Consider the following 15,048-nt stretch of genomic DNA (forward strand, 5'->3'; position numbering starts at 1 on the left):
AAAATACAGAGAGCCAAAAAATTGAGAGCTATTTGAGAGATAGTGTGGAAACCTATTACAGTAGAAACTTTCTAAAATTTATAGTATATGAAAGTGATTTAAATGAAATCCTCAAATATTGGGGGAGACAGAGCTACATCTAGGCATCTTTTGTCACCAAATGAAGCTTCCACTACGGGGAATGGGTTACATCTAATTGAGTTGTTGACCAAAGATGTCTCATAGTAACCACTAAGCAACCTAAGCTGTTTCAAGAGTATAGTTGCTTTCTATAAACTGACGGTAATGCCCTATTGCTGAAGATAACGCCTACACAATTAAATGAACATTAAAAAATCCAGATAGTACCTACATGGAGGCTTCACTCCTATGCTCTAGCATCTTTAGTACAGGAAGGTACTCTGCATGCTACCAAAGGATGGACATAAATACCAACCCAGCTATAAAAAACTTTGGTCTACATTGATGTCCTCCTTTCAAGATATGCTAGTGCAATTGTGACATAAAGCTTGTGGGAGTAACCTACTGATATTGGCTTTTTACAGGAGTCCTAAGTATGCAAATGAGTGAGTCTCTCTTTGTGCCTCTGGTTCTTGTGTCTTTTCTTGGGCTATTTTCCTCTTGTTTGTTTGTTTTGTACTTTTCCAATGTTCTAGCTTTTGTTTTTATCTTATTAAATTATATCTTATTTTATTATTATCCCTTAGAAGCCTGTTTGTTTTCTAGTGAGAGACAGAAAAGGGGTGGATGCAGACTCGGGGCAGTAGTGGGGATGAACTGAGAGAAATAGAGGAAGGAGAAATTATAATAAACATGTATTTTATAAGAAAAAAATCTATTATCAAAAAATGGAAATAAGAAAGAGAGAAACAAAGAAAAAAGGAAAAGAGAGAGAAAGATAGATAGATAGACAGATAGGAGGGAGGGAGGGAGAGAGAGAAAGAGAGAGAGAGAGAGAATCCTGTAGTCCAAAGAACTGAGTTCTCAATAAAGGCAGTATCATTTTTCAATGCAAATTTTGGACTATATTGGGAAGTTAAAGTTAAGGAGGGAAATTTGACTAATACAGTTTTGTTTTTAGTTGTATATATTCATGTATTGCTGATAAGGTAGAAATGTGAATTGGATAATGGGAAGCCTACCAGACAAAGGAGAAGGAGACACCTAAAGCGTAAGAGAGAAGTCTGGAATAGAGAGATAAACATTGGGCTGGTTTTTGTTAGTGGTGGTGTTTGGTTTTTGTTTGTTTGTTTTTGAGAAGGGTTTCCTCTGTGAAACAGTTCCATCTGTCCTTGAACTCACTGTGCAGGCCAGGCTGGCCTTGAACTCACAGAGCTCCCCTAGTTTCTGCCTCCTGAGTGCTGGGATTAAAGGCATGCACAACCACAGCTAGGGCAACACTGGGTACTTTGAAAGAATACAGAAAGGTAGCTATTGTGGCTTATGACTATCCCAGCTCTGAAGCTGAGAATTTCCATGAGAGTTCACTTCTAGTCTGGGCCATGTAATAAATACCAATTGGCCTAGATTAGACTGAGGCAACTTATAGCGACAAAGGCAGAAAAACAGATGTGGGGGCATCATTAGGGAGGGAAGAAGTGGGGGAACTAGACAAAAGTAAGTCTCAAGTCAAAAGACTCCTTTGGCTCATCAGGTAAATATGCTTTGCTGTCAAGCCTGATGGGCTAAGTCCCATCCTCAGGACCCTCATGGTAGAAGGAGAAAGCTGCCCCTTGTAAGTTGTTCTCTGACTTTTACACTCACAAGATGGTGCCCAAGCTTCCTCCCCGCCCCCACATATACACTATGCACACTTTCAGGTCTTCAAATATGCTACTGTCCCTGCAACAAGAGAATGTTTCTATTTTCTGCTCTACCCTTCGGACATAGGGACACACACACACAAACACAAACACACACACTTTTTTTTAATGTTACAACTGAATTTTGGCAACACCAAAAGTTACTTGTCTATTGTACAGTACAGAAGCCTCAATGGCAGAAAGGTGGTTAAGCATTGCACTAACATTGAGGACCAAACAGATTCAGAATTTTTAAGTGGTGGGATTTGGGGGAGGGGGATTCTAGGAATTGAACCTTAGACCTGGAACTCTAGCCAAAGAACAAATTCTTTTTTTTTTGTTTGTTTGTTTGTTTGTTTGTTTTTTTTTTTTGAGACAGGGTTTCTCTGTGGTTTTGGAGCCTGTCCTGGAACTACCTCTTGTAGACCAAGCTGGTCTCGAACTCACAGAGATCCTCCTGCCTCTGCCTCCCAAGTGCTGGGATTAAAGGCGTGCGCCACCACCACCCGGCCAAAGAACAAATTCTTACATCATAGTTTCATGTCTTTCTGAAGAAAATTACCAATACATACAATTAAACATTCTATGAGACTGTCCATTTCCTGATGCATTTTCTTAAAAATACAACATAATTCTTGTTAAATGTCTGAGACAGTAGGCATGTCAGTTTCCTGGACCTGGTAATTATACATTGTACACATGATGAGAAGTGTTACCGTGTGTCAAATATCATTTGAAATTCTTATTTCATAATGTCTATTATGTTTACAAGCTTCATTTGGAGCTCAGGACCTAAAGGAATGGAAAACATTAGTATAGCATGAATGGTAGCTTTTAAGATGCCATATTGGAAAAACTATTGTCATTCCTGTATCCTCATCATCACCACCATGATTCCTGAGTACTGCATTCCCTATGCCACTCCAGCCCAGCTATGATACTCTTTCACAAACGCCACAACAGCCTGCCTCAGCCTACCGGAGGGAAAAAAAAATCCAATGCCCTTTAGACATTTTCCGGATCTTAGAATCCACAGGAGAGTTTTTCCAGTATGCTCCATAACTATCCCACAGTACACACTATATCCCTCCACACATACTCAACTCTCTTCCCTACGTCAGCTTTCCTCAGCCAGGTGCACTATTACCAACAATGCCAAAAAGTTACAAATATGATTCTAATTCCCAGCAAAAGAAGTAATGATACTCATACCTGACAGAAGCACTCCCTCCATCTCCAGAAGCAACAGACATTCGCACCAAACCTGCCTCTATCCATTTTGTAAGGAGCTGATGTCCACAGCAAGGATATCGACTGCTACTGACTGCTGTTGCTACTGAAAGCAAAAGAGCAGTCTATGGGTCTCTGTGGGAGCCACTGGCACCACCACTGCTGACGCAGGGTATTCTTATCTAAGAGATTGGCTCAAACCAGCCCTTTTAGTTTTCGCTCATGCCATGATCCTCTCAGGGTAAGACTAGGGCAGGATTTCATAGGGGCTGAGTCTAATAATCACGTGAGATGTCGCTCAGAAAACCTCCTTTCTCACCATGGCCGGCAGTTCTTTTAACTAAGGGGATGTGCCTCTCATCTCTTTTCAATTAAAAGAAATATTGTACTCTAGAGTTCCTTTTAAGTTAGCCTGTCAGAGAACACTTGTCCAACTCCTGATGATTTTCCCAAATATGTATCAACTTTCTTGGAGAAAATAATGAGGCTTCAGTAAATATTTCAACAAGACATTGTGTTACTTCTACAGTCTATCACTGCTGAGGCTGAGTCAGGATTATCTATGTGAGTTCAAGGCTAACCAGAGCTACAAAATTTCCCCTATCTCCAAAAAGAGATACAAAAGAAGCTACTATTCCTTCTGTATCTCTAGCTATAGAACTTGTGGAAGAAAAACAGCAGGCAAAAATCAGTTATGTATACTGAAGTAAATACACTTTCACCAATAAAAAAGCCAGTTTGGGAGAAAATGTATTAATGTACACACTCTCTTATGTATTATTATAGACTAGGGCCAAATTATTTTTTTAAATGATAAAGTTAAGATAAAAATAATCGGGGGCTAGAGAGGTGGATCATCAGATGAAGAGTTTGTACTGCTCTTGCAGAGCATTGGAATTTTATTCCAACATCTATGTCTGGTGACTTAGGGCCATATGTAAACTTTAACTTTGAGGGATTCAGTATCATCTTCTGAACTCCTCACGTAACTGCACTCACTCATGAACATATCCCCCAACATACACATACGATTTATTTTAAGTCTTCAAAAATAATGTACTTTTATACAAACTACAAAACCCCCACTCAGCTTTAGTCTAATAATATTTGGTGTGGGAGATGAAGGAAGGAAGCTTGCGTTCAAGACCATCCTCACCTCTGTAGTGAATTCAAGTTCGTCCTGTGCTATAGGAGACTGACTCAAAAACAAAGAGAGAGATAGAGAGACAGAGAGACAGAGACAGAGACAGAGAGACAGAGACAGAGAGAAACTGAAGGGGAGAAAGAGAGAAAGTAGAGGGGAATGAAAGTAGTGTATAAAGTTTGTTATATGAAATAACCCTTCTTATAATTATGCATGTGCAAACTCTATATATAGCTGCTAGGACCGGCACTTGTAACTGGTAATTGGCAATATAAACCCAATTCAAAGGACTTGTCAAAGACTGCTACATGTTCTAGTCTTATAAACCTTCAAGATTTATTCTATGATTGGCCTCATATTGCAATAAGGAAAGAATGACCTGTAAAAACTTAAGTGACTTTTATAGAGACACAAAATTTATTAACAAAGAGATTAGGAATGAAAACTAACTATAGTCAGATATCAGAGTCAATGTTTGCAACAACCTTCTCTTACCATTGCTCGTTACCAAAAAGAGCTGAAAGTGATGAGCTTTTATCCTAATAAATAGGACTGGATGTTGTCTATACTTCCCCGGGCTACTGTTGTGGACTATTAGGTCACAGATTGATGTTCCTACTAAGAGCTATCGGGGGCCATGGATGATCTGACAATAAAACTAAACTTGGAACTTGAGGGTCAAGGTTTCAGCAAAAGGAAGTACAGGAAGATGAGCCAACCTCTATAAGCAGGACAATTGACCACTTAACACATACAATGAGAAAAGACTCAGAAGCAAGACAGAACAAAGCTCTAGTTAAGAAAACAAGGAAATATTCTGCCAGTTCACAAAGCTAGAAGTGAAAGAATAGAATTTGTGGTTTCTAGGGAAACCTAACACTGAAGACCAACATCCCAAAGAGAAGAGCTGTGCCCCAACAGTGTTCTTTTTCACCCTCTAGATGTGCAGAATTAATTTGCACTGGAGGTCAACAGGCTAAGAAGCTGAGGAGAGCTGATGAAATGTGAAGCCAAATTTTCAAGTAATTTCTTAATCCTGCATTCCCACAAAACATGAGAGGCCCTAGTAAACACAGCTGCTCTCCACTGTGTTCCCTAGAGAGCTACAGTTTCTGCCCAGGACAAATTATAGACACTCAAAAATATGACCCACAATCCACTCTAAATTCTTCTAAGCCCCTGATTACATCAATGTGATCTCTTATTTCTTCCTAAAGGAAATTGTAAAGGCATATTTATTTTATTTTATGTGTGGAAGAGTTTTGCCTGCATCCTTGCCTATAAATACATGTATGCCCCATGCCTGAGTACATCTGAAGAAAGTAAGGATGTAAGATCTCCTGAAACCAGAGTTATGGATGTTTGGGAACCACCATGTGGGTGCTGAGACTTGAACCCCGGTCTTCTGCAAGAGCAAGTGTTCTAAATGGACTATCTCTAGTATTATGATAGTTTTACACAGGCTATCAACCAAAGAATAAGGTAGATCTACAATAGAGGAAGACGTCACAGACAAGTGCCATAATTTTTCATGTATAATGTTCATAGATTTTTTTTCATAATGTCCAGTATGTATGTAAGTATGTGTGTGTGTGTGTTTTGATATAAAATCCCTGGTAGCTCAGTCTGGCCTCAAATTCGTGATAGAAAGGAGGATGACCTTGAAATTGAGATCCTGCTGTCCTCTACCACTCAAGTGTTGGAATTACAGGTGTGTTGTTCTACTACACCCCATATTTTCTATTGCTAAAGATCCAGGCCAAGGACCCGGAATTTAGATTATTGAAAGCTAAGCAAGCATTCTACTAACTGAGTCACATTTCCAGCCTTGTCCAGCAGTATTTTGAGCATACTATCCAACATACAGTCTGGTAGCATTGAAAGAAGCTGTTACTATAATAGTAAAGACAATTCAATATTGACTATGATGGCATATACGTATAATCTCAACATTCAACAAGCTAAAGCAGGGGGATTTCAAACCCCAGACTAGCCTGGATTTACAATGCGGGACCTGGTATCAAAAAAATGTTACTACACAGCCTTTTTCCCCATTAGCTCGTTTCTTTATTTTGATCTCATGGTGTACACTTGAAGGTCAGAGAACAACTTGGGACTTTGTTTTCTCTTCCCCCTGTGTGCACATGTTCTGGGGAACAAACTCAGATTGTTCCTTTATCCACTGAGCCTTTATCCATAGGTGCCTTTATCCACTGAACCTTTATCCATAGGTGCCTTTATCCATAGGTGCCTTTATCCACTGAGCCTTCGCACCAACCCTTGATAGACTCTTGCATTGTCAAAAGCAAAAATACAGTTAAATTCAGGCAAAAAAGACTGAAACAAAGAAATGATCTTAAACTAAAGTAATGTCCTAACAGTTATCAAAGAAAGCAGAAAATACTGATTTCTATTAAGCTGCATGCAGTTAGGGCATTGCTGTATTATCCCAGGACTCAAGACAAAAGCCAGAGAACTGAAGTCCCTGGCCAACCAAACCAATACAGACAGAGCCAGTCGCCACAGTACACAATTAAAAATTTTAAATTAAATAAACTAATAAAATCAGGTAAATGTAGATGAGTCAGGACTGGATGGTGTAATCTCTAGGATTCTCAAGACCTTCTGCACTCAAAAATTTCCTCAGCCTCTGGTGAACTTTGAACTTTGTTCATTATACTTATTGATATGTATCACATTAGATATTCAAGCTGAAAAACTAAAAAAGAACATTCATTGAACTCCTTTTAACACATTTATATAGCAACACAACGGATATATTTCCATGAGAAACTATTGTAGGATGCACTGGGAGGGACTGGGCAAGCAGGGGAAAAAGTGAAGGCATGGGGGGGTTGTGCATAGGCTCTTTCTTGAGGGCTCCCACGGTGCTTCTGAGTGCTCTGTGGGCTTCAGCCTGGAGCCTTTCACCCAGCCCCACCCAGTAGGTTGCTGTTTTCCTTGGTTTCTTGCACTTTAGGTACGCAGGCCTAGGCATTTCAGGAGCCCAGCCCCAGGCAAGGTGCACATTCCTTTTGCTGTCTTTCCAGTTCTGCCTAAGATTTTCAAACAAATTCCTCAAGCCATAAATATGACCCTCTGCTGCACCTCACCCCTTTGTTGGTCATAGAGGGCCTGGAAAAACTGCACAAAAATCTGATAGTAAAAGTAAGAATTGAGTACACTGCATGGGTGCAGACATTTGTCTTTGAAAGAGGTGCACGCATGTGCTTTGTTTCTGTGGGTTTTGTTTTGTTTTTGGAGGGGGGGTTCTTAGTTATTTTTGAAGTGCTTACGGTAGTGTGAAACACCTTCTTTGGAATTCTCTTTGACATGTTTTCCTGAGATCACGATTCTGAATAGACAGTTTAGACCTTTACCTGATGCTAGCCAGAAAATACAGGGCGTCTGTATTTAATGTGCAAGTGATTCCCTTTCCTGACATCACCTGTAGCTGGAATAAATAAAAGGCTTGTGTCAGTGCACACTAACTGCTCAGAATCTTCTGGTCTTAAGCCTCCCTTCACATGACATTGATTACCGTTTGCTCGGCCTCTGTGGGAGTCTCTCAGTTGAATGGAGGAAATTTGACTGTGAGAGCAATAGCCGACAATGATGTGTTACATACAAATATAACTACAGCCCAACACAAAGCAGTAATTCATCCCTAAGAACAAAAATACTGCTATTTATTGCCTTGAGAAAGATGGAAAAGTCAAAAATAAGACATGGGGTTGGAGGAAGAGACCTTTGAAAAATTAAATGTGTTGTATTAAATTTTCTTAGCTTCAAACACAAACTAGGTAAGTGTTTCATAGCTCTTTTTTTTTTTTAATTGACACAGTGTGTCACACAGAGTCTTTCAAAATTGACCAGGAAGGCACTGAACTCTGGCTTACCTACCTCAGTCTCCCCAGTTTGTGGATCACAAGCCCACACTCACACTGCTGTTCTCAGAAAGGTATCTTTTGAACAAATAACACAGTTTTTTAAAAATATATGTTGTCAAGTTAAAGCCGTCTTCATCTACACAGCAAGGTCCTGTCTCAAAAACAGATAAAACATGAAGTGTTAACACTGACCATGCATTGTGCTTAGAACCAGAAGGGATCTGACTCTGAGTCAAAGTGTTTTGTAAGGTAGTAGCTTGAAGCCTAGTGTGGCCTCAAACTCTATTTAGTCAGAGAGACACCCTCTAAGTTCTGACAACTCCTGCTGGGATTATAGGTCTGGAATACCCAGTTTTGTGTGGTACTGGGAAATGAACCCAGGACTTACTGCATATTAGGCAAGGACTCTACCAACTGAGCTACATTTCAGCCCAAGTTTAATCTCACCAACATTTCTCTGTCTTGCTTAAACCTGAACACCAACAAAACAACTTCACAATTACTGTGTCAATTTTACTTTAATAATCATAAATAATAAGAGCATGATATGTGTAACTCTTCTTCACTTGAATGGATATGAAATTATACTATTTTTAATTCTATTAATTTTGAGAAATTCATATATATACACACAGTAAAATATGATATATACCTCTCATTTCCTCCATTCATATCCCCTCTTGATTTCATGTTTTTTCTTATAATCTATTAAATCCAGTTAGTTGCAGATTTTTGGGGGGGTTGTTTATTTGCTTGTTTGTTTTGTTTTTGAAACACTATGAAATGCTCTATCATACATTTTCAAACGTTCTTTAAACCTAGCTTGATAAACAAATTCTTCACCAAATACATAGTGTTATCTGTGTTTATAGGTATTCAATGCCTTTAAAGAGTTTTCCTTTCTATTTGAATGAAACATATAGACTTGCTCCAGTGGTCCAAGAAACTGTCAATGAATTAATTCAGAATTCCATCTCATTCACCTTAAGCCTGTATCTCTATTAGGGGGATTCTAATCTTGCATTTATATAATTGTTTTAGTGAGTGAATCATTTGGCTCTTCAGTAGAATGCATACAAAATGTTTACACAGGGATTTCTACAGATCTGTATTTATGGAATCAATGAAGTGTTTTACTATGGGAAAAAATATAGACATTGTCCTTGCTTCTCTGGAAACTTAAACTGTAGAGGTGAAAATGGGAACCATAAAAATATAATCAGAAAACAAAACAGTGGAATAGAAAATAAACCAAATCTAAGTTAGGAGAAATTTCAGGCAGGAAGACTACCTCAAGGAGTAAAGCAATTATTTCGTTAAGATGTAATTAGAGGGCTAGAAAGATAGTTCAGTGATCAAGAACCCTTGTTGCTCTATCAGAGGATCAGAGTTTGCATCACAGCACCCACAAAAAAGGTTCACAAATGCCTATAAATCCAGCTCCAGGGGTATCCAAGGTGCTCTTCTGGCCTCCTCAGGCACTTGAATACACACAGGTACACAGAAAGAAAATAAAGTTTTGAAAAACATTGTTCTGATCTTCAGAACAATGGTAATGAGTAATGGAGACAAAGGAGGCAATCACCCCCCTCCATTCTTACTTTCCTTGAGCCATAGTGACAGTAGTGACTTTCCTAAGTCACCAAAATCATATGATTTGTTTATTGGGTTATTTTGAAAATTAGTGTGTAGCTTAATGTGTCATGATCAATGGTGACCATTTTGCTTTGCTGAAAAGTGACTAAGTGTAGAAATACTCAAGATCCAGAGGCAGGACTTCTCCAAGAGCGTACTGAAGGTAGTTTACCCCAAGTATAAAGGGTACCCATATAATAAGGTATCTTCATATTTCAGTCAAAGAGAGCTTATAACAAATGGTGAAGTTATCCTGGTCTGTAAGTGACTATCAATAAAATCATTCATTCAAATAATGTGCCACCCTGGGCAGCAGTAACTGTAGAGATTCATAACTGGTCAAAGTGTTGAGAATAAGTGACCATTGAAAACTCAGTTGTAAACTGGACATCTATATCACCCCCTCCAAGTGACAGGAAACAGAAAAGAGAGAAAAGAAACAATATTAGGATTCAGAGGCTGGGAAGGTATGGCAAGTGAGCATAATAGCCTTTGTGCTCTTGATTTCACTGAAGCTGTGACTCCCCAAAAACATCTACACAAGAGTGAGCCTGTCAATATCCTGGCGTGGAGAGAATCTCATGAAGACCCACACCTCCCTGAGAATCTGTACACCATCAATGGTTGCTGGAGATGGAGAAATAGTTTGCTCATTTCTAAGATGACAATACTCCCATAAACACACAGTCCATTTAGAAAGTGACCAAAGGCTTCAATGGTCTTAGTGTGTTGATTTAAAATATGAAAGACAAGAGTATTTACAGAGAACAATTACACAAGTTTTCCTTTCTCATAAACTGTCAATGAGTTTCAGAAGGCAAGAGGCTCACTTTCTTTCTTTCTTTCTTTCTTTCTTTCTTTCTTTCTTTCTTTCTTTCTCTCTTTCTTTCTTTCAGACTGGGTCTCATATATTTCCATCTGGCCTTGAACTTACTGTACAGCCAAGGATGGTTTGAACTTCTTATCCTCCAGTATTCATGATTACATGACTCTAGCATTTCAGGATGTATGTGCTTCCATACCCGGTTACACTATTAAATATCAAATCTAGAATTTGTGTGAGGTAAACAAATACTCTACCAACTGAACTTTATGCCCACCTCAAAGTCATGAAATCTTCAACAAATACCATTAACTGGACAGAAATGAAATATCTAAATTAATGAAAGCATTAAATATTTTGAATAAGCCAATTATCAAATTAGGCATTTCTCAAAAGAAGTAATACAAATGTCCAGCAAATATAGAGAAGTCTCTTTAATATCACTCATTATCAGGGAACTTCCACTCAAAACTATGATGAACCCTGTTAGACTTTCTATTATGAAAAAGACAAAGAACCAGGGTGAGAAGGTAAAAAAATAAGCTCTCAAATACTATTAGTGATTATGTAAAATTTCACCATGGAATACAGTATAGAGATACCTCAAGAAACCAAAAATTGAACTACAATATGATCTACCTATCTTACTGCTGAGGATATATTCAAAAGGAAATAAAAGTATGAAAGAAACATCTACTGTCATGTTTATTGTAGCATTATTTATAATATCCAAGCTATGAAACAATCTAAGATGTTCATGAATGAAAGAAGAAATAAAGAAATACACACACACACACACACACACACACACACACATATATATATATATATATATATATACATAATTTTGTCATTTGGAACAAAATGAATGAAACTAGAGGATAGAGGATATGATGTTAAGTGAAATAATTTAGACACAAAAATATAAGAGCCCTTTGCTCTTGCTCATATTTGGAAGCCAAATATATCGACATTAATGTAGATAATCAATTACTAGGAATTGACAAGAAGATAAGATAGACTCATTGAATCCAAGCTAACAAGTACTAAAACACTGTAAGAAAGTATTAATTCCTAGTGTTTCCTGTAACAGTGAGATGACCAATATCTACAGTAGTATATTATGTATTTTATGGACCCAGCATGCTTAAGCTACATGACACTGCTATACTAGTAATTTTATGAATTATTATAATAAAGCTCCACGTATAAAGAAATGAGAATGGAATGGAAATTATAATTATCGTAATTGATCACTGCATAATTTATAAGTGTTTTGAAATATTACACTGTATACAGCAATAATGTGCAAATATTATATGGTAATAAAAGGCCAACCTTTTTCCATTACCTAGAGAATAATAATTATTGCAAGTAAACATGTGTAGATAAGACCTTATATATTTAACAGTGTGATATCCAAGTACAAATGAAAATTTTAAATTTTAATGTATCTAGATCATTGTAACTTAATTTCTGTACATGCTTACTAAACATGGTAAAATAGATTATTTTTCCTAAGTTAATGGTACAACTAAAGTTTGCAATAACTCAAATTGTATATACATTCATTTTAAAATATCAATAATAGCAGTATGCGATGAATGAGCAACATTTTTTCTAGTTTTTGGAGTCATCTGAATAAAATTGTAGAAACACCCCACTCCACTGAGAAATAAAAGCAGGGCTGGCAAGATAGTTTAGTAGATAAAAGCACATGCTGAGCAAGTTTGATAACCTGAGATCAGATAACAGAACCCAAGGGGGTAGGAAATAATGGACTCCCAAACATTGTCCTCTAATCTCCCCATGTACACCATGGCACATGAGGTTCTGTACTTACAGATAGGACAATAAAAATAAAAAAAAAATAAAGAAATAAAGGAGTAAGGCCAAAAACAAAATTTCACAGAAAAATATAGCTGTAAAATTAAAAAAACATTTTTTTAGCAGACACATATTTATAATAGATATAGTAGGCTCAGGGAGCAAGTTAGATATATATCTGTGCATTTCAGCTTATAGAATTTATATGTGTTACAGAATAACAGGATTTCAAAGATCATCTCAAATCAAATAAAATTTGATCTGAAGAGATGATCTGAGAGCTTATATAAATAAAGACTCACAGGCTACCAACTCACATCCAAAATAAGAAAAACTCAAGAAATGCCAGCAAGTCCAGTGGGTACCTTTTGAGATCCTCAGTTGTGGTGCTTTCTGAACTTCAGTGTGAATATGAACTAGCTGAGTATCTTGCTAAAATTCAGCTACTGATTCAGGAGGTCTGGAATAAGGAGTGACATCCCCCAGGGAAGCACCATTAAATATCCAAGAAGGACTTTTATGTCTTGTTGGTACTGTTGAATAGGAGAGCCTTCAGGTGTGTACCTCTGAGAAATTGCTTTTCATTTGCCCTGCCATAAGCTTGTTATTAAGATGTACATGAGAGAAGCATCCAGGACATCTCTGAGTCTTGATGAGTAAATCTGAACCAAGAAACAGAAAAGTGTCATTTGGGATAACTGTAACATGCTCTTAGAAAAATTGCCTGTTTATTCAGCATATTTATACATTGTTTGACCAGTCTGACTGCTAAGATCTAGATGAGAATGCAATTGGTTGGAGGCTCACTGACATTATCACATTTATCACCTTCTAATTTTGCTCCTCTCATTCATAGCCTTTGTCATAAACAGTATTGGAAAAGGTCCAAACTCACTTAAAAAATTGCTGTCAAGGAAAACACAAATACATTTTCTGGGTAAAATATAGACAGTATGAGGACTCAAATCTAACCTTTCAAAGTTTACAGGTAGAACTTCTGCTCACTCAGGCTGGCCCCACTGCCACGTTGTGTAAATAAGAAGTCAATACTAGTAATTATTTACAAGCTCTGTCTGTAATCTAAAGGTCTCTGTAGGCATCAACAAGGCTTCATTATTTGGTCCATGTTGCATTGATGTTAGATAACTAAGCCTATTGATTTCACTAAATATCTCAACAAAAACTAAACAGCCTTCAGCAAGAGATATCATTTCTTGTGGCAGATGGTTATTTTTTGTCATCTATTAGGGACAGGAAATATACATCTAAGCTACCCATGTATACAAATAACTAAAGAGTTTGCTGTTTCTATGATGGATTCATTCTAATACTGCTATTACGACCATACTCAATACTTAGATACAAATCACAGTTGTAAAAGACAAACCAACTTTGCAAAAATTGTCTTTTACAAACTTCCAAGAGGAATGATCCCCTCTTGAATGTTAGCTTATGATACTTTCTAAATAATTAAAGGTGTTTGTGTGATTTTGAAAATTGTGCTTTATTTCCCCAGACGGATTTGGTGGTAGGTAATAAAAATATTCTGGAATTCATTATAGTGTGCATTATACAAAGCTCAAATATACTAAAATGCCCACTATATTGTATATTCTAATTAGATAAATTGAATGGTATGTGAATTTTATTAACAAAAAGCATTACTGAAAAAATCTCCCAATATTTTCAATCATTCATCTATACACACTTCCAACTTCTTTTTCTCTTCTGCTTCTTCCTCCTTCTTGGTTCTTTGAGAAAATCTCGCATAGCACAGACTAAACTCAAACTTGCTATGTTGCCAAGGATAGCCTTAAACTCCTAATCCTTCTACCTCCATTACTCAACTGTTGTGATTACACACATGAATTCACTTAGCAGGTTTTTCTCCTTGCCGAACTGGGGATCTATCCCAGGAATTCATACCTGCTAGGCAAGCACTCTACCAACCAAGCTTCATTCCCAAGGTCTCACTTCAAACTACTTGAAATAGTTCTTTTCTAAATCAGGGTTTGAAAGTACTTGAGGATAGACGTTATTATATATTATCCTCAGTATCAGAGGTAATTAAAATACATGGATATATTGACTTTTAGAAAACTTATTAGAATATAAAGTCTATATAGGAATAGATGCCCTCCACTTCTCAAATTTAGCTTTTGTTTTATTTTAATGTTATGTGTATGGGTGCTTTTCCTACAATTATGTCTATGCACCATGTGCATGTGTATTGCCTACAGAGGTCAGAAGAAGGTGTTGTGACAGATCTACTGGAACTGGAGTTATGGAGAGTTATGAACTTCCATATGGGTGCTGAGAATCAAACGTAAGACCTTGAAAAGAACAGCAAATGCTCTCAACCGTGGAGCCATCATTCCTCTCCAGGAATGGCTCTTTTGTTATTCTATCTCCAAGATAAGAAGTAGCTTATTTGAAACTAACAGATAGACCATACATTTCAATAAGGATTTTTAATATTCTTTCATAAAGTACTAGAGTTTTAAAAGATGATAAAGAGAGTCTAGTCTAAGCCTTATCACTCAAGAGACTGAAGCAGGGGAATTGTGAGTTTGAAGTCTGGGTTATGTGGTAAGTTCACAGGAAGCCTGAGATACATGATGATATTCTGTTTCAAAAGCAAAAATAAAAGATAGAATGGAAGAAGGAAGGAATAAAGGTATGGAGGAATGAGAAAGG

Source organism: Chionomys nivalis, chromosome X, assembly GCF_950005125.1.
Source record: "Chionomys nivalis chromosome X, mChiNiv1.1, whole genome shotgun sequence".
NCBI lineage: Eukaryota > Metazoa > Chordata > Mammalia > Rodentia > Cricetidae > Chionomys > Chionomys nivalis.